This window comes from Ochotona princeps, chromosome 12, assembly GCF_030435755.1.
Source record: "Ochotona princeps isolate mOchPri1 chromosome 12, mOchPri1.hap1, whole genome shotgun sequence".
Lineage (NCBI taxonomy): Eukaryota > Metazoa > Chordata > Mammalia > Lagomorpha > Ochotonidae > Ochotona > Ochotona princeps.
Genome location: NC_080843.1, coordinates 49,009,828 through 49,024,634, shown reverse-complemented (window position 1 = coordinate 49,024,634; position 14,807 = coordinate 49,009,828). Strand labels below are relative to the sequence as shown.

The following is a 14,807-nucleotide window of genomic DNA, read 5'->3' as shown; positions in this document are numbered from 1 at the left end:
GGCCAAGTTCTCAGGCCCCTATCTTCTGATGCCCTGTATCCTGCAGCCAGCTCAAGTGATGGTTTTGGCTGGTCTGCCCAGCTGAGCCCAGCTGTTGTGACCATTTGAGAAATGAAGCGGTGCATGAAAGATCTCGCTGTCTCTTTCTTTAATTATGTGTTCCAATAAATCTTTTTAATATGGAAATAAGTAAGGTAATTCTGATCCAAAAATTTTGAAATCCATGCATACAAGAAGCTTTCAACAAGTTCATGGAAAATTATTACTATGTGTGGATTTCAATTTTGCATCAAAATAAATTCATTCATTTGTTAACATTTATTTTATTTTTAGTTGAAATGCAGAGAGAGAAAGATCTTCCATTCACTGTTTTACTCCCCAAATGGCTTCAACAGCCAGAGCTGAGCTGATCGGAAGCCAGAAACCAGGAGCTTCCTCTAGGTTTCCCCCATGGGTACAGGTGCCCAAGGTCTTGGCCCATTCTCCACTGCTTTCCCAGGTCACAAGCAGGGAGCTGGATGGTAAGTGGAGCAGCCGGAAGTTGAATCAGTACCCATATGGGATGCCAACGTCACAAGCTGAGGCTTAGCCTACTATACTACAGCACCAGCCCCCAAATTAACTTGCTTTTTAATTTCATTTGGGGGGGTGTACAGGTGTGTGGCACACAGGCCAGATGCCAGTTGGGACGCCCACATTCCATATCACAGGATGTGGTTTGAGTCCCAGCTCCACTTCTGACTCAGCTTCCTGCTACCACACAGCCTAGGAGGAGGGCCTCTTGGGAGTGAACCAGTGGGTGGGACATCTCTCTGTCTGCCGTTCAAATCAAATCATTTCTCCGTGAGCCTTTTCGTGTACCATGGCCGTTGCTGTTTTCCCACAGGTCACAAAAGCTGCATTCACCTTTATTTTTTATCTTTTCCCCCACTCTGTGTTTTATTTCAATCACTTGCTATTGCTGCTTCTTCAGTTTATTAATTATATCTTCTGCTACTGCAGTCTGTTGTTTATCTCATTGGTGTACTTTTCATTTAAGAAATTCCAGTTTTAATTTCTAGATCTTTGTTTTGGATCTTTTAATATCCCTCCTAAACATTTTTATCTTCCTTATACTGTCTTTAAGTTGCAAAGTATATTTATAACAGTTGTTTTAATATGTTTGTGTATTAATTCTGTTATTTCGACTGTTTTTTCTCTTTATAGTGCACTGATTTTCCTGCTTCTTTGCATGCATTATAATTTCTGATCAAATGCCAGATACTGTGAATTTTGTGTTGCTGTGTGCTAGATTACTTAAAATGTTTGTAAATATGTTGGAGTCCTGCCCCAGGATGTATTTGGGTGTGAGCAGGAAGCCTGTGCTGAGAAGGCCTGCTGTTCAGATCCCACCGGAAGGCTGGTGCAGCTGTAAATGTAGGGGTGGTGTGCTTGCCTTAGGAAGGCCCTGTCCTGCAGAGGGCTCACCACTCCCCTGTCTTGCAGTTGCTTGATTCCTGCTGTCACACCTGAACTGCTTGCCCTGGTTTGTGTAAGTGCTGGAGTTTTTTTTCTGCCTGTTCCTTTCTGGTCGTTCTTCAGCTCATCTTGGAGGGTTTCCTCGCACACATGTGACAGTCAGCTCTCCGCTGCAGGTTCCTTGGGAACCTTTTTCCTATCTCCTGGGCGGGATCTCTCTCCCTCTGCTTCTGTGCTCCCTGGTACTCATTCTGTGACTTCAGGTCCCATAGGCCTCCTGAATTTCTGAACTCTGACTCTTGGGCTAAGGGAGACGGCTATGTGTGTGAGGTTCAGTTCTGGTCCCTGCTCTGCAGCTTGGGGGCAATTGTTAAGGCTTTCCTTGTTGGTTTCCTTTCTCTCAGGGATTACCCAACTGAACTGCCTTCTGTCCAGTGTCTGCAAAACCATTGTTTTACATATTTTGCTCAGTTTTTTAGTTATGTGAGACACAAGAGTAAATTTGACCCAAGATTCTGTCATATCCTGAAGCACAAATACTTTTAAGTGTGTTTTTAATTAGTCTCTGTCCAAATAATCTTTAGAACAATTTTTCTTTATTGTTTCATTTTAAAGTATTAATGGAGTTTTTAAAAGAACATTTGTGAGACCATAGTTGTGGCACTGTGCGTTATGCTACCACCTGCAATGCTGGCATCCCATATGGGTATAGGTTCGAGTCCTGGTGGTTCTCACTTCCAGTCCAATTCCTTGGTGATATGAGCGAGAAAGAAGCAGAAGATGGCCTACGTTCTTGGGTCCTAGTGCCCACATGGGATACTCAGGTGGAATACAGGCTCCTGGCTTTTGCCTACCCAGACATGGCTTTTGTGTCCATTTGGGGAGAAAACCAGTATATAGAAGATTCTCTCCCTCTTTTCTCTCTCTCTCTCTAATTCTGCCTTCCAAATAAATAAGTAAATCTCACTTTAAAAAGAGTATTTGCTTACTAAAACATTTAAAAATAACTCCTGCTGTGGTCAGAGGACATAGCTTGTACCGTTTCTCCTTTTGAGATAAATAGATCTATGACTTGATAAGGTCACATTTTATGACTTCTTGCTGTGCATGTTGCAAAGTGGTGTTTAGTGAGAATCAAGTATATGTATACTTATATGTTGTCAGGCTTGTCAGTTACATATTTTAAGTTTACTCTGTGCCTTGAATTCAAGATAGGTTGATATAAAGTCTCTCCGTTTAATTTTTAAATTATGTTTGGAATGAGTGGCAGTCCAGAGAGATCCCTCCCAGCAGCTGGATCATGCTCCAGATGCCCACAGCAGCCAGGGCAGGCTGGGCTCAGCTCAGGGACTGAGAGCTCAATCAGGCTCCCAATTCCAAGTCACATTAGAAACAAATGGTTAACCTTAGGGTTAGTCTAAGAACTAATTTAACAGATTCTGAAATTCTTTAATTTTACTGGAACCTTTTGAAAGCAATCCAGGATGAAAAGCACTAATACTCCTTGGTGACCTGGCATAAATTCTACTTAACATTTCAAAATAGAAACTCCAAAAACTTTATGAAATTGCTGATTGAAGGAATAATTAGCAGATTGAGCTGTAGTTGTTGCTGATGCTTATTTCTGAGGTATTAATAAAAAACAGCCAAATTACCATATCATATATTTAAATTTTAAAAGCACATTTTAAATGAATCAAATTAAAAAAAATCTATGAGATCCAATCTTGTGGCCAGCAGGTCTGGCAATACCATGTGGTTGCTACTTGTTGTCCTGGGTGCTCCTCTTTTGATTCAGCTCCCTGCTGATGACCTGGGAAAGCAGGAGAGGATGGCCGAAGTGCTGGGATACCTACGCTTATGTGGGAGTCCTTGGCCCTGTTGGCCTTTGTGGCCATCTTGCGGTTGAACCAGCAGGTGAAAGATCTCTCTTTCTCCTTGCCTCTCCCTTTCTCTCCGTAGCTCTGACATTTAAATAAATAAATCTTAAAGAAAGCTGTATTTTAAGGTATTATTTTCTTATTTTTCTTAAGGTATATAAACAAGCACTTATTACTTTTACATTTTAAAACTAGTGTGCTTAGAGATCTTTTATATTCCCATGTTACTTATTATGTGTGAGGTAACAACTCTGTCAGCTCTGTCTTCTATCAGTAGAAGAGCCCAGGGCTTGGCTGGAAACAGCTAGTAGGACCTGGAGACTTTATAAACTGTTGGGCCAAAGAACTGAAAGAGAACTCCAAAGCAGGCTTGAGTGGCATTCCTTCGTGGTCAGTATGCATTATGAGTGGGTACCTGTCCTCCTAATGCTGTAGAATCCTGTGTAGGTCATCTAAGCCATAAACGACCATCTGATTCTGGCTTCCAGTTTATTCCTCGTTCCCGGACCTTTCAGAGATCTACAGTTTCAAGATATTTTACTCTGTATAATAATTTTTCAAAATATGTATTGTAGCTTCCAGCCTTTGTAATTCTCATTGGAGTACTATTAGGCATCCTGTCAAGTAATGCTTAGAGGTGAAACACTATTTCTTCATAAAAGCACTATGTCTGACTTGCACATAAATGATTAAGTTGTTCTAATTACTATTTTTTAAAAATATTTTTTATGCTACAGTTCCATAGGCTCTGGGGCTTCCCGCTCCCTCCCCAAGTCCCCTTCTCACTATTGATTTCTCTTTTAATATTATAATGGGTAGTCCTTCATGAACAGTCCATCATTCTACTATTGAAGTGTTTTCCAACATTGTAGGCATGGACAATATCAGAGAGCCCAGCTTTCTCATTATTATTTTAGGTTTCAATATTTTTCAGTTCTTTCTCTTTTATAGCTATAAATGTTGGTTTGAGTTTTAAAGTATATCATTAAAAATACATTACAGGGCCCGGCGGCGTGGCCTAGCAGCTAAAGTCCTCGCCTTGAAAGCCCCAGGATCCCATATGGGCGCTGGTTCTAATCCCGGCAGCTCCACTTCCCATCCAGCTCCCTGCTTGTGGCCTGGGAAAGCAGTTGAGGACGGCCCAATGCATTGGGATCCTGCACCCGTGTGGGAGACCCGGAAGAGGTTCCAGGTTCCCGGCATCAGATCGGCACAGCACCGGCCCGTTGCGGCTCACTTGGGGAGTGAATCATCGGACGGAAGATCTTCTTCTCTGTCTCTCCTCCTCTGTGTATATCTGGCTGTAATAAAATGAATAAATCTTTAAAAAAAAATACATTACAATAAAAAAACAAAAAATACATTACAGTCCCATCAGGCTGTGCTTTAAAAGGGCAAAAACTCTCAAATTTTTGCATTTTAAATCTCAAGATGAACTTCATAATCATTGTGCATTAATTTGCTCCTCTTTCTTGCTATGACTGGAAATAGCATCCTCCCTGGGGATAATTATCATTACTATCAACGTGTCTTTTTAAATACAATGGTCAGGATAGTTTAATCAGTTGACAAAACCCCAGGCATGAAAAAGTTTATGAAAAAGTAAGGAGGAAAAACTGTGTTAATCCCTAGACTTTGTTTTTTTCTGTTGGCCCAAGAATTAATTTTGCTTCAGTCTAATTACTTTACATGCATTCTTGTGACATTACACAATTGGAGAGGGAGAAAAAGGAGCCGTGACTGTGTGGTGTGTATCTAAAAGCGCGTTGGAGAGGGAGAGGACACATAAGCAAGCTGGTTTGACCAGAAACAGAACTGCCTGTGACAGATTAAGAGACAAGCAAGGCTTGGAATCTGAGAGCAAGCAGAGTGGAAATTTACAGCTGTTCCATGTGAGTGTTCAAGTGATCATTTTCTGCTAACCTTTTCCGGTGGTAACTGTTACTCTTCAAAGAGGCACAGAAAGTCAAGACCGAATTGTGGAAACCTCTCGGTCACATTTTGCTAATAGGAGGCAACCTCTGTTAAATGGAAGATAAAGGATCCTCCGTGTAAAGTGCTTTAAGCTCCAGCAAGAGCTGTCTTCAGCACCTCACCATGTGTCTACTTTTTGTTTCTTAGACAAGCCTGGGTGTTTCTCTAGCGCTGGGTGAGTATCAGCAGGGTTATCTCTATTAGTTCCTAGAAATGGGATTAACAGGGCAAACTTTAAGCTGGGCTACTCCTGCAGTTAGGGCTTGTAAACTCATTTTAAAATCTCGCTGTTGTTTATTTGTGCATGATGAACTGCTGTTACTAGGAGAGGTTTTAAAACAACATCTACAAAACAATACTGCTCTGTTGCCTAAGGCTCTTGAACCATTACCAACTGTGTCCATGAAGTATCTTATTTTGGATATGACTTTTTATTTACAAAGAATTTCAAAACTAAAATAGTGTCCAAAATAGAATACCATTTTTTGTGTTTTTATTTAAGCTGTGTAAAAATTCAAAACTATCACTTTATGTCTATTGTCAATAAATTTAAAATTACCTTTGAGATCTTTGATATTACAAATTCTAGCATTCCCTCCTAGTTAAAAAATTGATGGGTATATAACTTAAATATTAAATGCTTTTATTAGGACAAATGACAGCTGTTTTTTTCCTAAGTTTTTAATGAAAATAAAAATCAGATAATTTTATGATTTCATATAAAATGAATGCACGTGGATTTCTAAGTTGAGGTATAACACAGTTACAAAAATGTCATATAATCTTGTTTTGTTGGAGAACTATAATCAGGTGTGTGTGTGTATCTAATAGAGCAAAGAAAGAAAAAAACTTAAAATATCTAGTGACACTGCAATAAAACCTTCATTTGGATAATCTCAAAATAGGGGAATATATGCTAATTATATATCTATGCAAACGTGTTGTTTTAAAGGCAAGGGTGGCAAGCACATAATCATTCTTCTGTGCGAGGAAGGAAATGTGAGTAAACTGCCAACTGCTAAATTGAGTCACTGAATAAAGATGTACCTTTCTGAGCCAAGTTTCTAACCTATTCTCTGTGAGCCTTGAGCATTATGTATCTCCATAATCATTGCTTCTGGTTAGTTCCTCAAGGCAAACTGCTTAGCTGAAGGGAAAACGTGCGATATCAGCCAACACATTGCAGACGGTTTGTCCCCCTATGTCCAATGTAAAATGGCTGTACTTTCTCTAATTAATTTCCTGTGTATAGAAGCCTGTTGAGCAGGTTTTGTTTTGTGGTTTTTCTTTTTTAGCCCGTTGACCTGTTTGTAAAAAGTAACTCAGCTGCTCTGTAGAAACCTCTTCTGGACCAATATCTTACACTTAAAATCAAAAGTAAACATAGCAGGGATGATTTCACAAGCCACCTTTTCCTTCAGAGAATTTCCCACAGTCACTCCTTGTTAGACTGATGGGCAATTTGCATAGTCCTTCACAGTGTTCAGAATAATTTTTTTTTTATTTTAAACTAGTCACTCAGTGGTATTACCCTAGTGACAGCACTGTGTCTTAAGCCCAAGGAATGTAAATACAGACATAAAGAATAAGTCATTCCCAGTTTACAAATAGTTTGTATTTCAAAAGTTTATTTGTGAGCAAGTTGCTACAAATTTGGAATCCATCTTCCTTGGGAAACAACTTAGCAGTTTAAAAGCTATTGGGCTTTTATTATAGCCAAGAATGTATTTTATTCACACACTGAATAAAATAGAAAATCAGACAGACAGTAGAAAATCAGTTCTAGTGATGAAAGGAGATATAAAGCATATATGTTAACTAAGAGATTATTTTTATTTATCCTAACTATTAAAGCTGGGGGAAAAAGTTTAAAAAGAGATAAATGAGTTTTGGGGAGGATGCTTATAAATAGGATTTTTACATACTTTCATGAGCGTCCAATTTTATATGCATTGTTTATGAGAGCGAATCTGAAGTTGGAATCCATAGTTTCTGTTTTTCTCAATACTGGGATATTTGTGGTTGTTCTTATGTTTATCCATCATTTCTGCAGCCTAGCATAGTATGCACATAGTAGGCAGCTGGTAGTAATTATCACTTGACCAAACCGATACTTGGGTTCAGAAGATAGAAACAGTCATTTTTCTCACAGTATCCATAAAAGTAGAGGGATTTAGAGCATACCTTTGTCATTATGAGGAGATGGCTTGATAAGACTTGATTGAATTGTTAACAGTGAACAAAGCAAAAGTAGGGCAGAATAGGCCTAACTCTTCTGTGAAAGAGACCAGGGCAGAGTGTAATTTGGCAGTGGTGCTGGGTGGGTAGAGCTGTGATAAAGGGGTTGGTTGACCAGCTAGGTGTCTTGAGTACGTCGCACATTCTGAAGTCAGGTGTCAACTTTAACTCTTGTTTCATATGCTTACCAGGACCCAAATAAAGACCTGTAGCCTCTTTGAAAAACTAAGATTAGGTGTCTCCCAGTTAATGTGGTTATACTGGCTCTGAGAATTTCTCTAGGATGTCAGTACATAAAATCTAAAAATTAGTAATAAATAAATTCATGTAATAAATAGTAAAATAGATGCAGGTTACACTTACCTCAGATTGCTTTTATTGGAAGGAGAAAAAAAAAACCTTCCAATTGATTATAAACTCATTATTCAGTTTCAAATTACATAGAAAGAATAATGACTTTGAGTAATTTAAATGACATACAATAAACTCTTAATAAATATTTGCTGAGTCAATTAAAGGTTTGGACATTTTTCCAGTGGTACTTGTGCATGGGCATATGTATTTACATAATGTGGCTTAAGAAAACATTTAGCTATTTCCTTAACAAAGGCAAATCTACTAAAATTATACTAGCAAATCTGTTATGATTATCTTTAGTATTCTGTTGGTAATGGAAATAATTAGTTTAAACTGAAATCCTCAGTACTTCTAAATGAGATGATATACTTTCTGGTTTTGTGACTTATATGTCTTACTGCAGAAACTTTCTAGTTAGTCTCTTCCAACTCTGGAAAGATGAAAGATTATATTAAATTTCCCAACTTAAAAAATCTTGGAACCAACTCTCTATGTCCATAGGATAAAAGAAAATTTCAGCTAAATCACTTTTATTTCATGGACTGATGTTTCATACTTAGGCCCAGGGGCTTACTGAAACTGTTAAATGTTAAATGGCAATCTATAAACCTTGTCTTAATGCCAGTTACAGTATCTAACTAATATTTGATGCTATATGTAATGTGTGCTTCTAGAAAAGAAGAAAAATAATGAATTGGGAGTTTCCCTTGATAATTCTGCTGTCAGAAATAACCATTGTGAATTTCACTGAGATACGATACTTTGATTCTAGTTCCTAGTTTTTGGGAATACTCACCTAGCCTCAGAGCTCTGCTATAATCAAGATTGTGAAATTCTAATATAAAGTTAGAATTGACAACCGGTACTAGTTAATCAGTGTAGAAAATTTTAACTACAACAAATGACTGGAACTCTCCACAGAAACACTGCCAGGAACCAAATGAGTGAAGTTACTAGCCTATTTTAGAACACCCAGGAACTAGCAGAGTCCTAATCACAATAAATATATCAGTAACTTTATAACTTCCTAACTTTGTATGGTAATTATATTGTAAAATTTATTTCAGTTTCACAGGAGATTATAATTAAAAAATAATTATTAAGGGACATACCTTCCTAACTGGCTTATAAAAGTGGGTTGTTTTTGTTTGTTTTTTCTAGATACAAACCTATCCAAGGCTTTCAGGGGAGCAAGATAAAGCTTCTTAGAAATTTTGGCTTCTGTGTCAGTTGTAAATTATTAGAAAATGTCTCTCCCTAGGGCTCCATTAGTAAAACTTAGGAAAGCAAGGCCCTTCTTACTTATTTTTAGCTGAGAAGGATTGGTGAGAATCGTAATTCATGCTTTATTATCTGCTGATTTCCACTTATTTCTGTAGGTTTAAAAATGCCAAGTTCAGCCTTGGTGCCTTCTAGTTGCGTTTAGGACCCATAATTAAAAAGGAAAATTTGAAGAGTAGAGAGAGTACTGATTAAAATATACTTTGACATCTGTGACATGCTTTATAGTGGACTTGGTATTGTGATATGTAATAATAATGTTGTGCTTTTATACTTTATTATCTCTGTGAATGCAGTCCTAAAAGTTAAGAAGTTTTTAAGGAAGAGGAGGGAGACTTCTTGGGTATATCAAATACTAAACAACTGTCAAGTGTACTTTGTAAGTTTATAATTTGCATGCAAATGAACTCCTTTTAAGAAAATAATTAGCATTGACAATGCATGTGGCTGGATAACCTTCTTTCCACTTAGTTAAGTGAATCCTACATGCTCAGTTATTTGCTGTAGATACACTTTGGATTGCATATATTGCTGATGAATAGAGATTTCCAAAATGATAAACCATGAACCTTTATGAAGTGTTTAAGATTTATGGCAGTAAGGTTTAACTTTTTGGTTTGAGACAAGGTGCCTGTGCCTTAAGTTTAAATTCAAAAGCTCTGGGCCTGGCGCCGTGGCCTAGCAGCTAAAGTCCTCGCCTTGAAAGCCCCGGGATCCCATATGGGCGCCGGTTCTAATCCCAGCAGCTCCACTTCCCATCCAGCTCCCTGCTTGTGGCCTGGGAAAGCAGTTGAGGATGGCCCAATGCATTGGGACCCTGCACCCGTGTGGGAGACCCGGAAGAGGTTCCAGGTTCCCGGCTTCGGATCGGCACAGCACCGGCCCATTGCGGCTCACTTGGGGAGTGAATCATCGGATGGAAGATCTTCCTCTCTGTCTCTCCTCCTCTTGGTATATCTGACTTTGTAATAAACTGAATAAATCTTTAAAAAAAATTCAAAAGCTCTGAGAACATAGGAGATAAAACTCTCTTACTGTTGATTATAAAATAAACTTGCATATTAGACAAGGTTTACTTTTGAGCTTTCTTACAGTGGATTAGCAGTTTTGTTCCACGGGTACTGTTTATAGTTTTGCCTGTGGAAATCTTGATTTTTTTCTTTTCTTTTTTCTTTATTTTCTTCGGAAATAAATTTCCCACTCTTAAATTTTCTTGCAAAACCTTTAAAGTAGAACTGTCAGTGAGCAGGACAGCTGGAGGTTAGATGTAAAGGCCTGCACATGTACGTCAGCCACCCATAGACATTTATTCCCCTTGAAGATTTCCAGTGGGTTAACAGCCAGGGCATTTCATGCCTAGAATGTTCTCTAAGTGTTCTCCCTTCACCCTACCCTCACCCCAACACTCCTCTCCACTTAAGTCATTGGATGTAGTCAGATGACTCATTTGAGTGACTGACTTTGGGCCACCTTCAGTGGTGCTCACCCATGAGTGAGGAAAATGAAGTTTTACCGACAGTGCCAAAATAGACTACAGAATCCACAGGGCTTCAGTTTCCTGGGAGCAGCTTGGCTTGCTCTCCCAAGTCTGAGCCAAGTACTATGTTTTATGAAACTTCATAGCCAAAGAAATCATATTTAACGAATGCTTTGAAAAGACATTATGAATAAACAGTTCAGTTTGGACTTTTTTAAAAAAAGGAATTTTTAAAATTCATTAAATGTAATATTTAAGAGAAGTTATATCCCTTATCAAAGCATTTGCATGACGTAGTATACAAAGTTAGAAAAAAAATTTGAAGAAAGAAGAAAATCAAGCACCCTTTTTCTGATTTCACTATCCAGGAGCAATTACTCATTATTGACATTCTGTAAAATTTTTTCTACATATAGATTTTGTGTTTGTGTTTGCTTCACAGAGTTCTGGCTATGTTTTAGAATATGGAATGCTTTTTCTAACATTAATGGTTCCTTTCCATTTCACATTCTGGAAACATATAGCCATACAGCATACTGTATCAAGAAGAAGCCATTGGTTGTGAGGCATGTAGCTATTTTTTGTAACAAAAATGAAGCAAACTGCCAGTTAGTGCCAAGTCCCCTCAATGGGTAAGTCAATACTAAGTTTCAGAGATGTTAACATTAAAAAAAATCTTAGGGCCTGGCATAATGGCCTAGTGGCTTAAGGCCTTGCCTTGAGTGCACCAGGATCCCATATGGGTGCCGGTTCTAATCCTGGCAGATCCACTTCCCATCCAGCTCCCTGCTTGTGGCCTGGGAAAGCAGTCGAGGACAGCCCAAACCCTTGGGACCCTACACCCATGTGGGAGGACCTGGAAGAGCCTTTGGGCTCCTGGCTTCAGATCGGCACAGCACCAGCCATTGTGGTCTCTTGGGGAATGAATCATCGGATGGAAGACCTTCCTCTTTTTCCTCCTCTCTGTATCTCTGACTTTGCAATAAAAATAAATAAATCTTTAAAAAATTTTTTTTGAACTTCCACAGTTTTAAATCTGTACCACACTTAATAGTTTCTCACTTCAAAGTAACATAAGTGAAATGAATACTAAGCCAGGGTTTGTAAACATTTTAAGGCTCTAGGTCCATCTGACCAAATTCCTGTCCAGTTTGCATTGCTACCAGTCAAAAATAAGAGAGCTGATGTAGTGCATTAGCAACAGAATTGAGATTTGTCAAAACAACAGAAATCTGTGATAGAAATGCCGAAAGTGTCTTTTACTTTGAGTTGGCACTTTCGTTGCTGTTATAGAAACACTGACTATGTGATTGTTGGTGGTATTTCCTCCTTTGTGGTTTTCCATCATCTATATATCCTCTCTGTAATAGTTTTCTTATTCATATTAAGGAGATGATCTTTTATATTATTACCCTCATCTTCTATATTCACATTACAAAATAGTCTGCTTTGTTGTTTGCCTATAATTTTTATTTACTATTGTTTTATTCATTTCTGTGCTTGTAGCATATTTATATTGACTAGGATTGGTCTTTCTTTTAAAATTATTTCAACACTTCTGAAATGAGAAAAACTATTTATATGCAAAATAACTTTAAGATTTATTTTATTTATTTGAAAGAGTTGTAGAGAAGGAGGGGTTGAGACAGAGATAGAGATCTTCCATCTGCTGATGCGCTCCCCAAATGGCCACAGCAGTCAGGGCTGAGCCAGGCCAAAGCCCTGGTTCCAATCCGACTTCCTGCTAAGGATGATTAAAGGAAGATGAGTGATGGCTTATCTATCGTTTTCTCTGGTGAGACATTTGAAATGTACACATTGTTTTGAAGTGTATTGTGCAGTAGACCTCACAGCCACTCCTGTCTGGAACTCTGCATGGTTTGATCGGCCATCCTCCTCGTCCCCTCCCTCACAACACACATTCAACCTCTGCTAACTGCTAACCTTCCACGTACTTCAGTTCCTTTGGAAATCCACCCCGCTGGGGGAGAATTGTGTTGTAGAGTAGTTTGGTCTCAATTTTTTGAAATACTTCCATAACAACAGTACTGTTTACCTTTCTATCAACATTATACAGGAGTTTTCTATCAACAGTTTCATCATTTTTTTTTTATTTTATTTTTATTACAAAGTCAGATATACTGAGAGGAGGAGAGACAGAGAGGAAGTGGAGCTGCCGGGATCAGAACCAGCGGCCATATGGGATCAAGGCGAGGACCCCAGCACTAGGCCACGCTGCCGAGCCCCAGTTTCATCATTTTTTTAAAAAATTATTAAATATTGTTTAGCTTATACAATTCATTTGTGGTGCAGTTGCTGGAATAACCTGGCCATGCCTCATCCGTGTTCTTGGTGGGATGGCCTGGGGATATATGGTAGACCAATCCAGCACCAGAAATGGGAACCAAATCGCTTCCAGCGGTTTCTGTCTTTGTATTTTACTTTAAATCCATTATTTCTTCATCTGTCATTGTCATTTCCATCCTTTTCATAGAGATTTTGGAGGCAGTTTTTTCTTCTACTTCTTTAATTGAATACTTGTCTTTATTTCTCTGTGAATGAATGATAATGTAGATTGTCACCTTACTATGTGCCTTGCCAGCAATAAAGTCCCATTTCAAGAGCTATTTTGTGTATTTTAGAATTAATTTTAGTGAGCTGTTTGTGGGCTTAATTCCATCTCATTGTTAAATTTTCAGTAAGAATACCCAATCTGTTTATACTTAAGTGGTATGTTGGCCATGACTTCTTCTCCAAGCTAAACTGTGGACGTCTTCTCCCAATTTGTGTGCCTTTTGTTTTTTAAGGTCAATATAGGAATGTGCTTTGAGAAAGGAATTTTTGCTTTAAAAGAAGCCACAAAACACACTGAATTTTGGGTCTCATCATTAATCTCTACTTGAAAAACCTTTTGAAAGTCCAGTTTTAGATCTTTCTTGTGCGTAAACTATTTTGTCTTTTTTTATTGGTTTGGGTCTGTTTTTAATTTCCTTTCTTAATATTCATGTCCATTCCATTCTTATTCTTGTAGTAATAGTTGGTATGGGATGGCTCTTTATTTTCTCTACAGTGCTCCGAAATGTCTGTGAAGATCTAAAGATACAAATCTCTATGCACTGTATCTTTTCTCCATTAATTTACTGTTTCAACCTTTCTTGGACAAACCCTTGGTGTGCCTGCGTCGGTACTACCTTAAACCCTTTGAGCCTTACTCATTTTGTATTTCCTTGTTCAGTATAAGTATTAAGTATCTTCTAAAAGCAAAAAATTGTCAACCCAGGATAACGTACCCAGCAAAACTTTCCTTTGCCTTGGAAAATGAAATAAAATTCTTCCATAGTAAAGAAAAGTAAAAAGAACATGCCTCTTCCAAACCTGCCCTACAAATGATACTTAAAGATGTTCTCTTGACTGAGAAAAGGAATAGCCCCACCCAAACCAAAAGCAAATGCGAAGAACATTCCAGTAAGGTGACAACACAAGACAAATCAATGAACAACCCATTCCTAAAATGACAGGACAAATTACCATCCATTCGTATTAAACCTGAATGTAAATGGCTTAAACTCATCAATCAAATGTCCTGAATTAGCAGACTGGATTAAAAAACAAAATTCATCTATTTGTTGCCTACAGGAGACACATTTCACCAACAAGATCAGCAGAAACTATATCTCATGGATTTTTATTAAATTTTTTTGTTAGTTTCATCTCTTCAAAACACTTTCTTCTGATTAAATTCTTAAGTAACTCAGATCATACAGTAGCATCATTTTCTTCCAAAAGGTTCTTGATTTTCTTTTTCACTTCTTCAGTGACACATTAGTCATTTGATAGCATGTCGTTTAACTTCATGGTGTTGTTGATTTATTTTTTCTTCCTGTTGTTGGTTTTGTTTTGTGGCTATTCATTAAGGGGATGTATAGTAACTGTGTAATGGAGGCTATCCTATCTAGTAGCATGTAATTTAACTTCATGGTGTTAATTTCTTTTTTTTTTTAAAGATTTATTTATTTTATTTGTTGCAAAGTCAGATAGACAGAGAGGAGGAGAGACAGAGGGGAAGATCTTCCGTCCGATGATTCACTCCCCAAGTGAGCCACAACGGCCGGTACGCGCCAATCCAAAGCTGGGAACCAGGA

The 14,807-nt window shown here is 38.1% G+C and overlaps 1 protein-coding gene across 2 annotated transcripts in view; it reads left to right on the top strand.

The window, feature by feature from the left end:
• The window catches only part of CAB39L (calcium binding protein 39 like), a 97,448-nt gene that overhangs the window by 27,866 nt on the left and 54,775 nt on the right, over positions 1-14,807 (top strand). The window contains exon 1 of one of the 2 annotated variants that reach the window (XM_058670782.1): positions 5,129-5,487. The exons of the other annotated variant lie outside the window; for it this stretch is intronic. The gene's annotated coding sequence lies outside the window, so the exon portion shown is untranslated. Of the gene's footprint in view, positions 1-5,128; positions 5,488-14,807 lie in introns of those variants that run through there. 2 annotated transcript variants of the gene reach the window in all.